The sequence below is a fragment of the Phymastichus coffea genome, unplaced genomic scaffold (genome assembly GCF_024137745.1).
Source record: "Phymastichus coffea isolate CEN01 unplaced genomic scaffold, Cenicafe_Pcof_1.1 PCOF00005, whole genome shotgun sequence".
Lineage (NCBI taxonomy): Eukaryota > Metazoa > Arthropoda > Insecta > Hymenoptera > Eulophidae > Phymastichus > Phymastichus coffea.
The window spans coordinates 10,831,951-10,846,358 of record NW_026706816.1 but is presented as its reverse complement, the minus strand read 5'-3'; the positions used below and the strand labels follow the sequence as shown (position 1 = coordinate 10,846,358).

The 14,408-nt window shown below is 35.7% G+C and overlaps 1 protein-coding gene across 1 annotated transcript in view; it reads right to left on the bottom strand.

Annotated features, from left to right (window-relative positions):
* Window positions 1-14,408, bottom strand: part of LOC131667616 (protein unc-79 homolog) — a gene marked incomplete at its 3' end in the record, with an annotated part of 3,688,809 nt that overhangs the window by 773,793 nt on the left and 2,900,608 nt on the right. The window lies entirely within an intron of this gene.

Below are 14,408 nucleotides of genomic sequence, written 5' to 3'. Positions count from 1 at the left end.
CTTCCGGATATCCTTCTCCGTACCATATTCCATTTAAGCATTTTGTCATATCTTTTATCAAGCCTTCCGTGCTTTCCACCCACGCTTCATTTGCTATACCATCTTCTCCTGTCGCCTTTTTCTTTTTCATTTTTCTTATTACCTCTTTTACTTCTATTTCTTTAATTTCTTCACCTTCCTCTCCTTCGCTGTCTTCGGTTTCTTCCCCTTTAATTTCTTCTTGTTCTTTTTCTCCCAATTGTTCCTTGAAATGCTTTATCCATTCTTCTTTTCCTATATTTTCGTCTAATCCAATTCTTTTCTAACTATTGCCATTCACTTTATCCCAGAATTTTCTTCTCGTCTAATCTGTTCTTATTTCTTCTGCCACTGTTTTCCCTTCATCTTCTTTTGCTTTTCTTATTTCCTCTCTGTATTCTCTCTTTGCTTCTAGGTATTTGCCTCTGTCTCCTTCCCCTTTTCTTACCTTATTTAACTCTGCCATCACCCTATCCCTTTTTGCCTTACATTCTTTTCTCGGCCAGCTTTTTTTTGATCCTTTTTTTTCCTTATCTTCTTTTTTACAACTGCGTTCTTCACTCTATTTTTTATATCTTTCCATTTATCTGTTCCCTCTATTGCGTCTATCCATCTCTGATACTCCCTTATACCTTCTTCACTCCAGTCGTCTATCATTCCTTCTTCCTCTTCTTTTCTTTCTTCCGCTATTTTGTCTCTCAGTTCCACCTCTATTGGTAAGTGGTCCGACTTTACCGTCTCCTTTATTTGAACCTTTTTTATCGCCTCATCACCTTCCTCGTTACCTACTATATAGTCTATCGTTGACATTCCTCTCGCTCCTAGATATGTTATTTCTCCCTCTTCATCTCCTTCTTTTCTCCCATTCGTTATCACTAAGCCCATTTCTCCTAGCCATTTTATCATTTCTTCTCCCTCTGCGTTTAACACTTTATCCTTGGCCTTAACTTCTTCTAGGTTTTCTTCTGTCTCCCATTCCCTTCCTTCGTTTCCTGTTCTTGCGTTGAAGTCTCCTCCTATAATTATTGTTTTTCCTCTATTCTCCTCTATCTCTTCACTTAGGTATTCATAGTTTTCCTTCTTCTCATGTTGCATATACACCGATGCTATCATGTATTCCCTCCCTCCGATCTTTATTTCTCCTACTATTACCTCACTTGTCCTTTCTTTCTTCCATTCTACCTTATTCATCCCTTTCCTCTCTCTTAACGCCATTATTCCTCCCCCTATTTCTCTCCCCCTTCTTCCTTCTCTTCTTGAGTCCCTCCACTCTATGCTGTACCCTTTCAGTTGTTTCTCCACACCAGTTCTTGCCCCTTGTCTCTTCACCCAGGTTTCCGTTAGCCCTATTATGTCGAATTCCCTAACATATTCCTAGTCGTCTTTCTCCATGCTCCTCACCCCCACCACGTTCCAGAATAGTATTTTTACTGCCTTTCTCCCCTCTCTCTCCCTTCTCTCCTCTCTCTCTCTTTTATCTCTATTGTTTTCGAAACACTTCCACCCCCTTTCCTACCATTTTTCCCTCTCTCTCGCTCCACCACCATTCTTCTTCCTCTGACTTCACCCTGTTATGCCACATCTATACCTCTTTACCTTTACTTTTTATTTCTTTCGCTTTCCTTCTTACTTCCTCTCTTATCCTTCTCTGCTTCCACGTCCAGTCCTGATCTATATATATCTTTTTCTGTGCCAGATTCTTTTTCTTCTTCATAATTCCTTCTTTTTGTTCCCATGACGCGCATCTAATTTGTCACATGTTTTTTCTTCTTTCTCTCCGATCATCTCTCTCCGCTGTTCCTCCTATTCTTCTCAGATTCACTATCTCTCCTTTCATTTCTAGTACCTCCCTTAACCAGACCTCTGCCTTTCCCTTCTTTTCCCATCTTAACTCACCCTCTAAGTCTGTTACTATTATATTGTTTATCCTACTTTCTCTATCCATTTTTTCTCTCATATGCTCTAATTTTTCCTTATTGCCTACTTCTGTTCCTCTTTGCTTCTTGTTTCTTCCTTCTATGCTTTCTTTTAGTTTCACGCACTCCTCTTCCAACTGGTCCATCCTCTCTCCCCATTTTTCCTGCAGTTTCTTTTCTCTACGTTCTGCTTTTTCCCTTTCTTCTTTCGTCTCTTTCTTTCTTTCTTCTCTCTCTCTCTCTTGTTCTTTCCTAACTTTTCCTATTTCCTTCTCCCACCTTTCTTCTCTTCTTTTCCCCTCTGCCTCCATTCTTCCCATTTTTCCCATTATTTCTTTAAACATTTCTGTCCATTCTTTCCTTTCCTCCTCCCATACCTCTCTTAATTCCCTTATGACTGTCCGTATCTTTTCCATTATTTCTTCTGCATCACTACTTTTTCCCACTTATCTTAACGTGTTGTCCAATCCTTCTCCCCCCTCCCCATCCATCTCGCTTCCCTCGCTCTCACTCTTGCATCTCTTTGCCTCTCTCATTTCTCCTCTATTATTCTCCCTCAGCCCCTCCCCGCTTTCTCTCCCCCTCACTACCTTTACTCTTTTCTTCTTTTCCTACTCTAGGCCTTTCTTATCCAACCTTCCACCTTTATCTCTTAATTTTTCTGTTGTCACAAATCTTTCCATCCTATCCCGTACGACTTAATTCGACTCTCTATAACTACCCGTGATCCCACCTTTATTCCCTGTCTTACCTTTTCTGTCTCTGCCTTTACTTCTTACCGCCTCTCTTCTCTGCCTGCCTTTCCCGCTTTCTGATTTTCTCTCTTAACCTCAACTTTTATTTTTTTCTTTATTCCTTTCTCTCTGCTTTTTCCTGCTCTTCTCCAGGCCTCTCTCTCTCTCTCTTCTCCACTCCTCCTCCACCTCCACGCTCTTTTCACCTCTATTTCTCTCCTCAAACTCTTTTCCTCTTTGACTTTATCACCAAAACTCGCGCTCACATCCAAAACACGTCCACACTCCCCTCGAGTGAAATCTATCCTCTCCTATATGGAATATATATATATATATGATTTTTCTTTATTTATGGGTTATGTGATTTCCATTTTTTCTCTCAAACTTTAAAGCGATGTACTTTTGCGGGAAGTTATCGGACAAGAAAACTAGATATGTCATTCCAAAGCTAATTTGAAAAGCTACAAAATCCATGTGTGAGAAAATTTTTTAAACTTGGTTTTTATGAGCTACATATCGTTTTAGAAAAAACTGACCTTTTTATAATATTCATTGTATTTCTGAAAGTTGTGATTATAAAAAAATACTTTCATAAAAAAATCGTTGCATTTTTCAAGGACTAACTGCCTATTAACTTGAAATATAAAAAACGAACATTATTTTTAACGAAATGTTACAAGTTTTCTTAAAAAATGTTGGTTTTTTAAATCTCAAGTTAATTGTCAATTATTCTTTGAAAAATGCAACATTTTGTTTATTAAAGATTTGTTTTATAATCACAGCTTTTAGAGATAGAACGAATATTATAAAGAGGATAGTTTTTTGTAAAAATGTAGATCATAAACAACAAGTTTAAAAAATGTTCTCACACATGAATTTTGTAGCTTTTTAAACGAGCTTTTGAATAACATATCTAGTTTTCCTGTCCGATAACTTCCCGCAAAAGTACATCGCTTTAAAGTTTGAGAGAAAAAATGGAAAAAATTGATTTTATTTATGATGTCACAGAACCCATAAATAAAGGAAAATCATATATGCGTTTCATATGATTCGAAAACTCTAAAAATATCTTTGAAATCATATCCCATCGGTTGCTGTAGCATTATTTTAGAGCCGAGGTATAAAACTTTGAAATTTTGCTAATTTTGATCTGGGACGGGAAAAAGTCATCTGACGGCAGTATATGTAGGAAAGTTTATAACATAATAAGATTTGAAATAAAAATAACTATAACAGTCAATGTTTTCGAGATAGATTTTTTCGCATTATAATTGTAAAGTTGCATCTCCGCTGTATATTTTCTGCTATAATGCTAAAAAATTACATGCTTAACTCGTCCGAAACAGCTTTATTTTTAACATATTTTTATGCTCTAAAGAGTACTCATAATATTAGCCTCTAAATTTCAATCTCAAACCACTTCCTCAATTTTAATTACTAGAAAATAATGAATTTTGAGCTATTATGAGATTTAGTAACTTAAATGAATCTAGTTTTATTATTAAAAATGTATTTTTGAAGTGAAAGATTTCACTGGTCTATGATTATCAATAATGATATACGAATTTCACTATATCAATCCAAAGCACGGAGCTTTATGACTTAAGAAGTACAGACGAAAAAAATGAGGAAAGTCAAACTCGTCCATAGAATCATCGAATTCGAATGTTCGCACCTTCTCAAATGTATACTTACTAGGAATATAGCAGAGAGATATTAACTGTCAATTGCTACTTTTCAAATTGACGTCACTTTTTATAAGTTCATACTTAAGATGGAGAGTACAAAAATTAAACGTCCCATCTGGTGAATTTATCCAAAAAAATTAATAAAAAACAGATCATATATTTGAGAACCTCAAAAATAATCTATAACTGAAAAATAATCTGTTTTAAAAGATTATTGTTTTTCCGGAGAGAATCAATAACATGAAAGAAATGAAAAATGTATCGCCGTCTCTTTTCAATAAATTAATTATTCTTATAGGCATACAAGAAAATTTGTTTTAAATTAAAAAAAAAAATTAAAGTGACCGCTTCAGCAGATTTTAATTGCATTTTTTTTTCTATTATGCTATTTAAGTTTATATTTTCTTTTTAATTTATCATAGTGATAAAAAAGAGATTCAAAAATAAAGCCCCAGTCAATTCTGAGTAAGTATGTACTTCAAATTCTCAGTAAATCTTTTGTAGTTGTTGAAGTGGATTTAAGGCTATATACTTGTATTGCTCTAAGCTATTACGTATTTCATAATTAAACAAGCTGTAATATATATAATATATAATATATAATATAATATATAATATATGGTTAATAATACTTTAGTACTCGTAGTTTTCACAAACTTATAAAAAATAAATATATGGTGTTTTTTTTGCTCACTACATTGTTGATATTATAGCTTTATTTAAAATTATTCCTACGTACGAGTACTTAATAGTTTTAAATTTTTCTGTGTAGCGGGGTAGCTATCCGTTTATTTAATTTATGCGCGCGATTGTATCGAATAGCGTGCTGGATTATCTACACGTTCAAATTCGAAAATCGGAGAGCAGGAGGGAACGGGTGTCAGTCAACCAATTATTTACCAGTGAGAAATAACTACATCAGAATTACGATCAATATCACGAGCGAGATCGTTTATTACCTCTTAATTCTACACTATGTTTACAAGACACGCGCGCGACAACAACATGCAGTGTCGGATCACTCGCCGCTCTTTGTTCGCCGAGTTATTACATGCATGCTTCTTATGATGTACGAGAGATTAGTTATCGTCAACTACGTAGCGATCGCGAAATTAAGCTGGCCAGCTTACCTTGTTAGCAGTTGTACGGTAGCACGAAAGTAAAAACGCTCGCACCCTAGTTGCGGAAAAGTCAGTCTTTGCTGCGAGGTATCTCGCGTTTTCAGTTTCGCCCTCGATGGTGAAACTGCTCACTCACGCACACTAGCACGCACTCGTTCTGGTCTGGGTCAGGCACAGTTCCTAATCTTTTTGTCTCTGCACTCCGGAAAAACTCGGGAAAAACTCTGGTCCTTCTTAACAGCAGCTAAGTGCGCGGGTCCTAATCTTCCACTCTATCAGACGATATCAATAGCTAATCCTCGACTGGTTCATTTTCATACGCGCGCGTTCCGTCCCGTCGCGTGCCAAATTCCCTCATCACATTTTCCCTAACCGGTAGGTGCTGCCCTCGCAGGCAGCCGCATGGTTGGGCCGTTAGCGCTAATAAGACGTTTACAGTCACATCTGATTATTCCGATTTCTGATATTTCTATTATTCTAATCAGTATTTTGATTTCAATATATTTTGCAACACTACTATTATAGTTATGAATAGTTATATAAACAGATTTATCAATATTAATTAACAGTTTACTTGAAGCAAGTCAATTTGCAACTTTATTCAAGTATTCGTTCCTCTTTTTAATTTTATTATCTTAGTTTTTATTATTTTCGATTATAGCAGTACCATCAGCAAAAAACAAAATAGAGTAAAAAATCATTCCCTTTGATATATCATTTACATACAATAATTGAGAGGATTTCAAAGTAGGGACTCGCCTTGTTCATCGATTTCGCTATGCTCGCGGATGATCGCGAGCACCTCGCCGACGCATCGCGTACTCACGAATAGAGAGAGAGAGACGACCTGACTTGGCGAAGGTTGCTGGTAGGAAATGCTGCTGGTGCTGCAGGCAGGTTGGTGGCAGGTCCAGGTAAATTTCACTACGCCTTGGGCATCGCTGGAATTTCTCTCCTGGCGGCGATCTGCTCAGCGTCGTTTTGCTTCTTTATCTCTGCTTAGCTATTCGGGTTTATAGCGTGAGCAGGCTCGGCCGTCACAATTCGATCTTTCTCGCTCAAGATCTCGGCTTGAACTCTCTCCCTAACCGTTCGCGCGTCGGCTCGAGCAACGCCGACGGCTTTGTTCTCGCGAGGGGATCGCCGCGGGTCACTCGCGCTGGCTTACTGGCTACGCGCGACGCGTCAATCTCTCTCTCTTCTTTTTGCTGCAGCCGCTCGCACTCGCTTACTCGCTAAGCGTGACGCGTCAATCTTTCTCTCTTCATTTTGCCGCAGCCGCTCTCGCTCTTAATTGGCTCCCAATGACGATGCCCGGCACAGATATTGGCCCTGAAATAAAGCGTTGCGAGTATCGGTATCGGTTCGTAATTCCCACCACGCTCGTCAAGGCAACAGCGAAGGAGCGAGCTGCGAAAGAGAGAGAGAGAGAGAGAGCCAGAAAGTGCCGGCTATTCTAGCCAGGGTCCCGTCACATCTCCAATGTGGCTCCATTCTTCTTTTAATGATTCCCATAGCTCAATTTCATTCCGTAAAGGCTTTTTTGTTTTTCTATTGACCTTAAATAATTCATACAAAATTTCGATCTATGCTTCGGATCATTGTCTTATTGCATTACAAAATTTGCACCAATAAGACGATTATCCGATGGAATCGCATGGTATTGTAAAATTTTATGATACACACTTTTATCTATTATACCATCTAGTTTAATAAGGTCGCCAACTGACGTTCCCGCAAAATAGCTCCAATCCATTATAGAATCTACTCAATGCTTAACAGTTGGAATTATACAATTTTCACTCAAGAAAATAATTCGAATTTTGACTCTTTAGTGAAAAAAATTGTCTTCCAATCTTCCGGTGTCCAATTCTTATATTTTTTTGCCCATACCAATCTTTTTTCCTTATTAGCTTTCCTCAAAAAAGGTTTTTTAGTAGTCACCCGCGCATTCAAGCCGGCATCACGAAGACGGCGTTTAATTGTAGTAGCTGACACAGTTTGTATATTATCAGCTTCAATAATCTCACTATGTATATCTCGCATAGTTTTAAAACGATTTCGTTTACATCTTAGAATAATATGCTTATCTTGTTGTGAAGTTGTTTTACGAGGCCGACCTACGCACTTACGATCTTTTATGCCATATCCTTTCTTGTACCGGGTCTACTAATATTACATTAGCTCTATTAATATTAAATGTTTCGGCAATTTTTCGGTACGAAAATTCACTTTTTTGTAATGCAAGGATAGCTGATCGTGTTGTTTCAGGAAGTTCTGATTTTCGAGCCATCTTAAAGATAGCATCCCAAGTACTGTACGAGATGTCTATTTTGTTTTGAAAATGTAGGTAATTTCAAACATGTGTGGGTAATACTTATTTGAATTTCTAAATAAAATGAGCAAAGTCACACGCAGCGGTCAAAGTATTAAACATATATTGTATTCTTTACACATGTCCTAAGAATTATAACACAAATGGAAGATTTTGATATTTGAAGATTACATTTTCAGTCATATATTATTATTTAATTCTACTCTTATCAAATACGCATTCAATGTATACATAATAATTCTGTACGATTTTTCATGATTTAGACAGAGCTGGCTAGAATAGTAGAAAAATAAATTTCTTTTCATGAACTTTAGATTTTATTATGTAATTATCCTCTAAAAATGGAATATATTCTCTAAGTATTATTTTTCTGTACGATGGATCATTACGGAAATAAACTTCAATTTAGAAAATTGGCTATTCTTCACAAAAATACCTATAACTAAATGAAGAAAAGACTCAAAACAACGTTCCTTCGTTCATTTTGAAGCTTTTGCATTCTACTTTGTGATATAATTAGTTTTTTTAAAGATACGATATCTTCCGGCTAACATACAAGAAGTTGAAGTGGAATAAAATTTTTTCGAAATTTCGACTTTTTCAGACATTAGCAGAATGAACTGACAAGGGAACCACCCCAACCCTCCGCCTCCGATTTTTCTGCAATTGAAATATGTTATAGTTCGTAAAACAATAAAAGACCCGTATTTTTTTTTATCGGCGGAAAAAGCTATCTAAGGGATGAAACCCACCCCCAAAAAACAGCCCTAAAAGCAGTTCTCTAACAATATCTTTAGTTGTAATGAATATTTTTTTATGAAACAAAAAAACATAAGATACTTATAAAAAAAGTAACAGACACACATCAACTTAGTCCCCGGGGGTTGCAACCCCTACATTGTATAGAGAAAAAACTGTATTTTTACCTTACAAAGTTAAAAAATTACGTTAGAAAAATTTTAAAAATGATATTCTAGTAGAAAATGATAAAACGAAATTTGTTTCGGGGTTTTTCTATTATCTATTATTTCGAGGGTGAACTACCCCTTAATATTATTAATACAATATAAGCAGTTGTTAATCGCAGATTATACTGGTTATTTCATGTTCTATGACGCTCAAAAAAGCCAAACACTTGTATACTTTTGTTCTGCCGAATAAACTATTTAGAGGGTGAAAGCTACACCCGAAAGTTACCCCTCAACACTATTTTATGGCGAAATTTTCGTATTTTATGCACAATTTTCGACGAAACAAACTCTAAAAAATTCTTTCAAAAAATTTCAGCTAAATATATGGATTTCGTCTACAGGGGTTGCAACCACCTAAGTCGCCTGAAAGAAAAGCTATGTTTTCAAATATTTTCTTGCAAAATTTTTTCAGAAGAAATGAAGTTTATGAAATTCCGTTTAAAATCTTACACAAAAGTATACAGTATCCGTCACCAGGGGCTGGCTACCTCTTTATTGGAGAGTGAACAGAGTATTCATTTGTTACCCTGATCCCCTACCACCCCGAACCCAATTTCCTTAAACCTCGAGCTGGTTACTCTGCCACGCTCTAACCCCGAACTCCTACAAACGAATTTCATCAATCCTCGAGCTGGTTACCCTGCCCTTTCCAATTTTCTAGTCCTAAACCCGATTCTCTGTTATTCATAATCCCAATTTCGACATATTTGTAATATCTCTGAAGAAAAAGACATAGGCGAAATAATTGTAGAAGATAACGTTAAATTTATTTTATTTTTATGTTATAATTAGGTTATATTAATTTGTCATTTTATCTGATATTGAGATTACATTTTTTGAATATTAAAATCAACCCTCGAGCTGGTTACCCTGCCACGCTGTAACCCGTAACTGCTGCACCCCAATTTCATACGAGTATACCCTCGAGCTGGTTACCCTGTCACGCTATAGCCCCGAACTGCTACACCCCAATTTCATCAACCCTCGAGCTGGTTACCCTTCCACGCTGTAACCCATAATTCCTGCATTCCAATTTTCTGAAATCCGGAACCCAGCTCCCTGTCATTCATAATTCCGATTTCGAAATATTTATAGTATCTTTGAATAAAAGGACATGTGCACATTTTTTGTAGAAGATAACGTTTAATTAATTACGTATATTTATGTATAGGTAGGAAATAGCAAATGCAACTACGAAATCATGCAAATTTTTGAAGTTCGAAATAGCTACGGGGAATTTCATTTTTAAATCATTATGTTCAACAAATATTACTACTATCCATGAGGAAATTCGATTATTATGTTATTACGAAAAAACTTCATTAGACAAACTGTTTTTTCCTTATTAATAGGTATATGTACGTATTTTCCGAGGCGGTTTTAGCCAATATAAAAATACTGACATGAGATAATGTTACTCTTATTTTCCACCTGAAACACACTTGAGTATGTGCGTGGCAAAAAAAAATTAAACTGTGGCATGACGTGGAAACCACAATCAATGAATGCGGTACATGTGGTTCAAATAGCAATATTGGATCAGTAACTGTTTTTTCCTTGATAGAAACCACAATCAACGAATGCGGTTCATGTGGTTCAAATAGCAAGATTGGAACTACAACTGTTTTTTTCCTTAAGAGAAACCACAATCAACGAATGCAGTTCATGTAGTTCAAATAGTAAGATTGGAACTGCAACTGTTTTTTTCCTTGAGAGAAATCGCAATCGTTGACGTATGTGATAAGCCAAGATCTAACAGTGGAGGAACCTCGGGTATCTTGATTTGATATCGGTTTGTGTGGTACCAACTTCAAAACATGTTTTGTTCCCTTACAGTATATATAAGCATATTCGATCAGCATACTTCAGTAACATAGTAATAGAACTTTGCCTTACATCTACGTTTTTGAATATCAAAATTGTGTTAGAATGGCAATTGAAATTCACGTCATTCAAAAATTACTGAAAACATTCCACATAAGTGCGTTTGTAGAAAGCATACCTATGTTAAACGATGCAGAGAAGCAGCTACACGATTATGTTGAAGATATATTGAGAAGAAGCATTGAAACGAATTCAGGTATTGAATGTGAGACAAGTGAGAACTTATGTTTCCTGGATGATGATTTAGATATTAATCTAGAGGTAATTGACGATCACTTTGAAGAAATACATGGTGTAGACTATGCCGAGGTACCTAATTGTACGGTAACAAATACGGTACTCGACGATGGATATAAAAGAAAAGCTGTTGAATACTAGGAAAGTAGTAAGAAAAAGAAACTGTCTTTAAGTTCCGTCCAGAGTAAATATAAGCAAGTTTCGTCAGAACGTTAGTTGAGAACATGGAAACAGCAAATTTTGACAGGCGGGACCAAAAGAGAGAATATGTTTAAAGTTTCAGAATATACTTTACAACAACTCAAAGATACTTTAGATCGGAAGTTAACAGTGCAAGATTTAGATCTTAAAAGATGGGCTTTACAAAAGTTCTATGAGTTAGATATGCCTTGGTTTAAAGCTTCACCCAATTGGATATTACTATTCAAAAAAAAGCATAAAATTGTATCGCGTAAAATAACTAAATATATGAGTAAAGTATCTGTTGAAAATGAGGCTAGTTTAAAGTAGATTGTCAAAATTTTATCAACCGAAAGTGCAAGTAACGTATATAATTCCGATCAAAGTGGATTCAATTTAAAATGCATACTGGCAGAACATTGAGCGAAAAAGGTAAGAAGACAGTTGAATCAGTAGTACAGTCAGTATCATCGACTACGCATAGTTATACGATTCAACCGACAATATCTGTAGAAGGTATATTGCTATCACCCCTTTTTATGGTATTAAAAGAAACAAACGGAGAGTTTGGACCCATTGTTTCAAAAAAACTATTCAATGCACCTATTTTTGCGAGCAAGTGCATCAGGAAAGCTGTTGAGTGAATTACTTCAAACATGGTTGCAACATGTATTTTTTCCTAACTCTGGGAAAACAGCATTTTTATTACTAGATTCATGAAGTGGACAGTGTGAACAAACTGTAAGAGAAGTGACACCAGCAGATTCAAATTTTCGATTGATGACAATTCCTAAGGGTACGACAGGCAAAAATTCAACCACTGGATGTATTCGGTTTTCGATTTTGGAAAAACTTTGTAAGAAAAATATCTGATGCCATTATTTTATTCGAATGAGACATCAGTTTACATGAGAGGAATAATATTATAAAATTACAGTCTATCACACATAATCAATTATCTTCACCTAGATTCAAAAGCGTATTTAAATATGCTTGGTACAAAAGTGGGTACTTGGATAAAAAACCCGATTCGTTCGACAATCTTGTTGAATATTGCTCCGAAATTTCAGAACAGCTTATCTGCGAGATTTCTGAGAAAATAGCAATTATAAAATGTGCATGGTTAAGAAACTAATATATCTACAGTATTTATTTATAGAGTATCATTATTGTTCACAATGTGTACAGTGATAATGAGCACGGTTCGTCTTTTTATATTCAAATAATGTAATCTCAATATCAGAAAAAATGACAAATTAATATAACCTAATTATAACATAAAAATAAAATAAATTTAACGTTATCTTCTACAATTATTTCACCTATGTCTTTTTCTTCAGAGATATTACAAATATGTCGAAATTGGGATTATGAATAACAGAGAATAGGGTTTAGGACTAGAAAATTGGAAAGGGCAGGGTAACCAGCTCGAGGATTGATGAAATTCGGGTGTAGGAGTTCGGGGTTAGATCGGGGCAGGGTGACCAGCTCGAGGGTTAAGGAAATTGGGGTTAAGAGTTTGGGGTTACAGCGTGGCAGGGTAACCAGCTGGAGGGTTGATGAAATTCGGGTGTAGAAGTTCGGGGTCAGAGTGTGGCAGAGTAACCAGCTCGAGGTGAACCCTTTGCGACATACATTTTTCAGAGAAACCAGTTTTCGTATAAATTGGTATACAAGGGTTTTTGGGATCGCTGATCACGATTCTGAACTCAGAATTTCAAAATTTAAAATGGCGGATGTAAGATGGCGGCAAAAATTTGGGTTATTTTCTTTTATTTTATTAAAAATTGGTATACAAGGGTTTTTCAGATCGTTGATCACGATTCTGAACTCAGAATTTCAAAATTTTAAATGGCGGATGTAAGATGGCGGTAAAAATTTGGGTTATTTTCTTTTATTTTATTAAAAATTGGTATACAAGGGTTTTTGGGATCGCTGATCACGATTCTGAACTCAGAATTCCGAAATTTAAAATGGCGGTCAAAATGACTGATCCAAGATGGCGGCGTAAATTCGATGTATATTTTTTATTTCATTGAAAATTTGTATACAAGGGTTTTTGGAATCGCTGATCACGGTTCTGAACTCAGAATTTTGAAATTCAAAATGGCGGATCCAAGATGGCGGCAAAAATTTGGTGTATATTTTTTTATTTTATTGAAAGTTGGTATACAAGGGTTTTTGCGATCGCTAATTATGAATCTAAACTCAAATTTCCGAAATTCGTAATAACGAATTCAAGACGACAGTAAATATTGATATTTCAGAATTTCTTCTGAAAATGTGCATGTAGAGGTTTTCGGGATGGGTGATCATATTTCTTCGAAAATTTCCTTTCTTTCTGCGGAAAGTTCTGAAATTCCATATTTTTAAAAGTCAACTCCTTCCATTAATAGAGGCTGTAACAAACCGTCAATTGTTCAAATGTTGTAATTTCTGTATGCTGGTACTCCATTAGATCCAATGCCAATTCAGTAAATAAGAGGATAAATCATTACCAAACTTACTTGACTTCAATAATCGTGAAATTATATACGTATACATAAGAGTAAAAATATAGTGAGTGTTAAAAATTCTTTCAGTTATATAGCACATCGAACATTTCAAGTCATCTATTGGAGACCGACGGAAAAACAATTTTAGAGCGATAAAATAGATTCGTACGGATCATTGTAGTCTAATACACTAAAATCTGTTGTGAGTTGCAATTTTCGTAAGAGCTTGTACCGATCCTGTAGCATTAAAAATTTTTTTTATCAAGTAGTCGAGTTTTTTTATAATTACAAATATTAACGTATCTCATACAAAATGGAAATCACTGATATTCCTAGCGACACGGAGTCAGTAGATGGACTTGTTGATTCAGACCAAGAGGAGGATGATATAAATGTAGAAACCGAAGATCAGCTTGAAGAGAATGAAGGTGACAGCGATTCAGATGAAGATCAAGGAGAACGCTCTGGTAATGAAGTATGGAAGAAAAAAGGAAAAAATAGAGATGATGATCAATTCACTGCTGATTTCGGACCAAATATCCTCGAAAACGTAAAATCTCCACTAGATATTTTTTTGTGTCTTTTTCCTGACGACATGCTGGATTTACTAGTTCAGCAAACAAATAAATATACACAGGAGAAAACTCAGGAAAAGCAATTGATCAAAAAAGAAGAGTTACTGATTTTTCTAGGAATTAATATTCTGATGGGAATAAAAAAACTGCCTTCTTATCGCGACTATTGGTCGAGTGACCCAAAGTTGAAGGATTCATATATAAGCTTGCTAATGCCGGTTGTTCGTTTCGGATTCATATCAGGTAATTTGCAT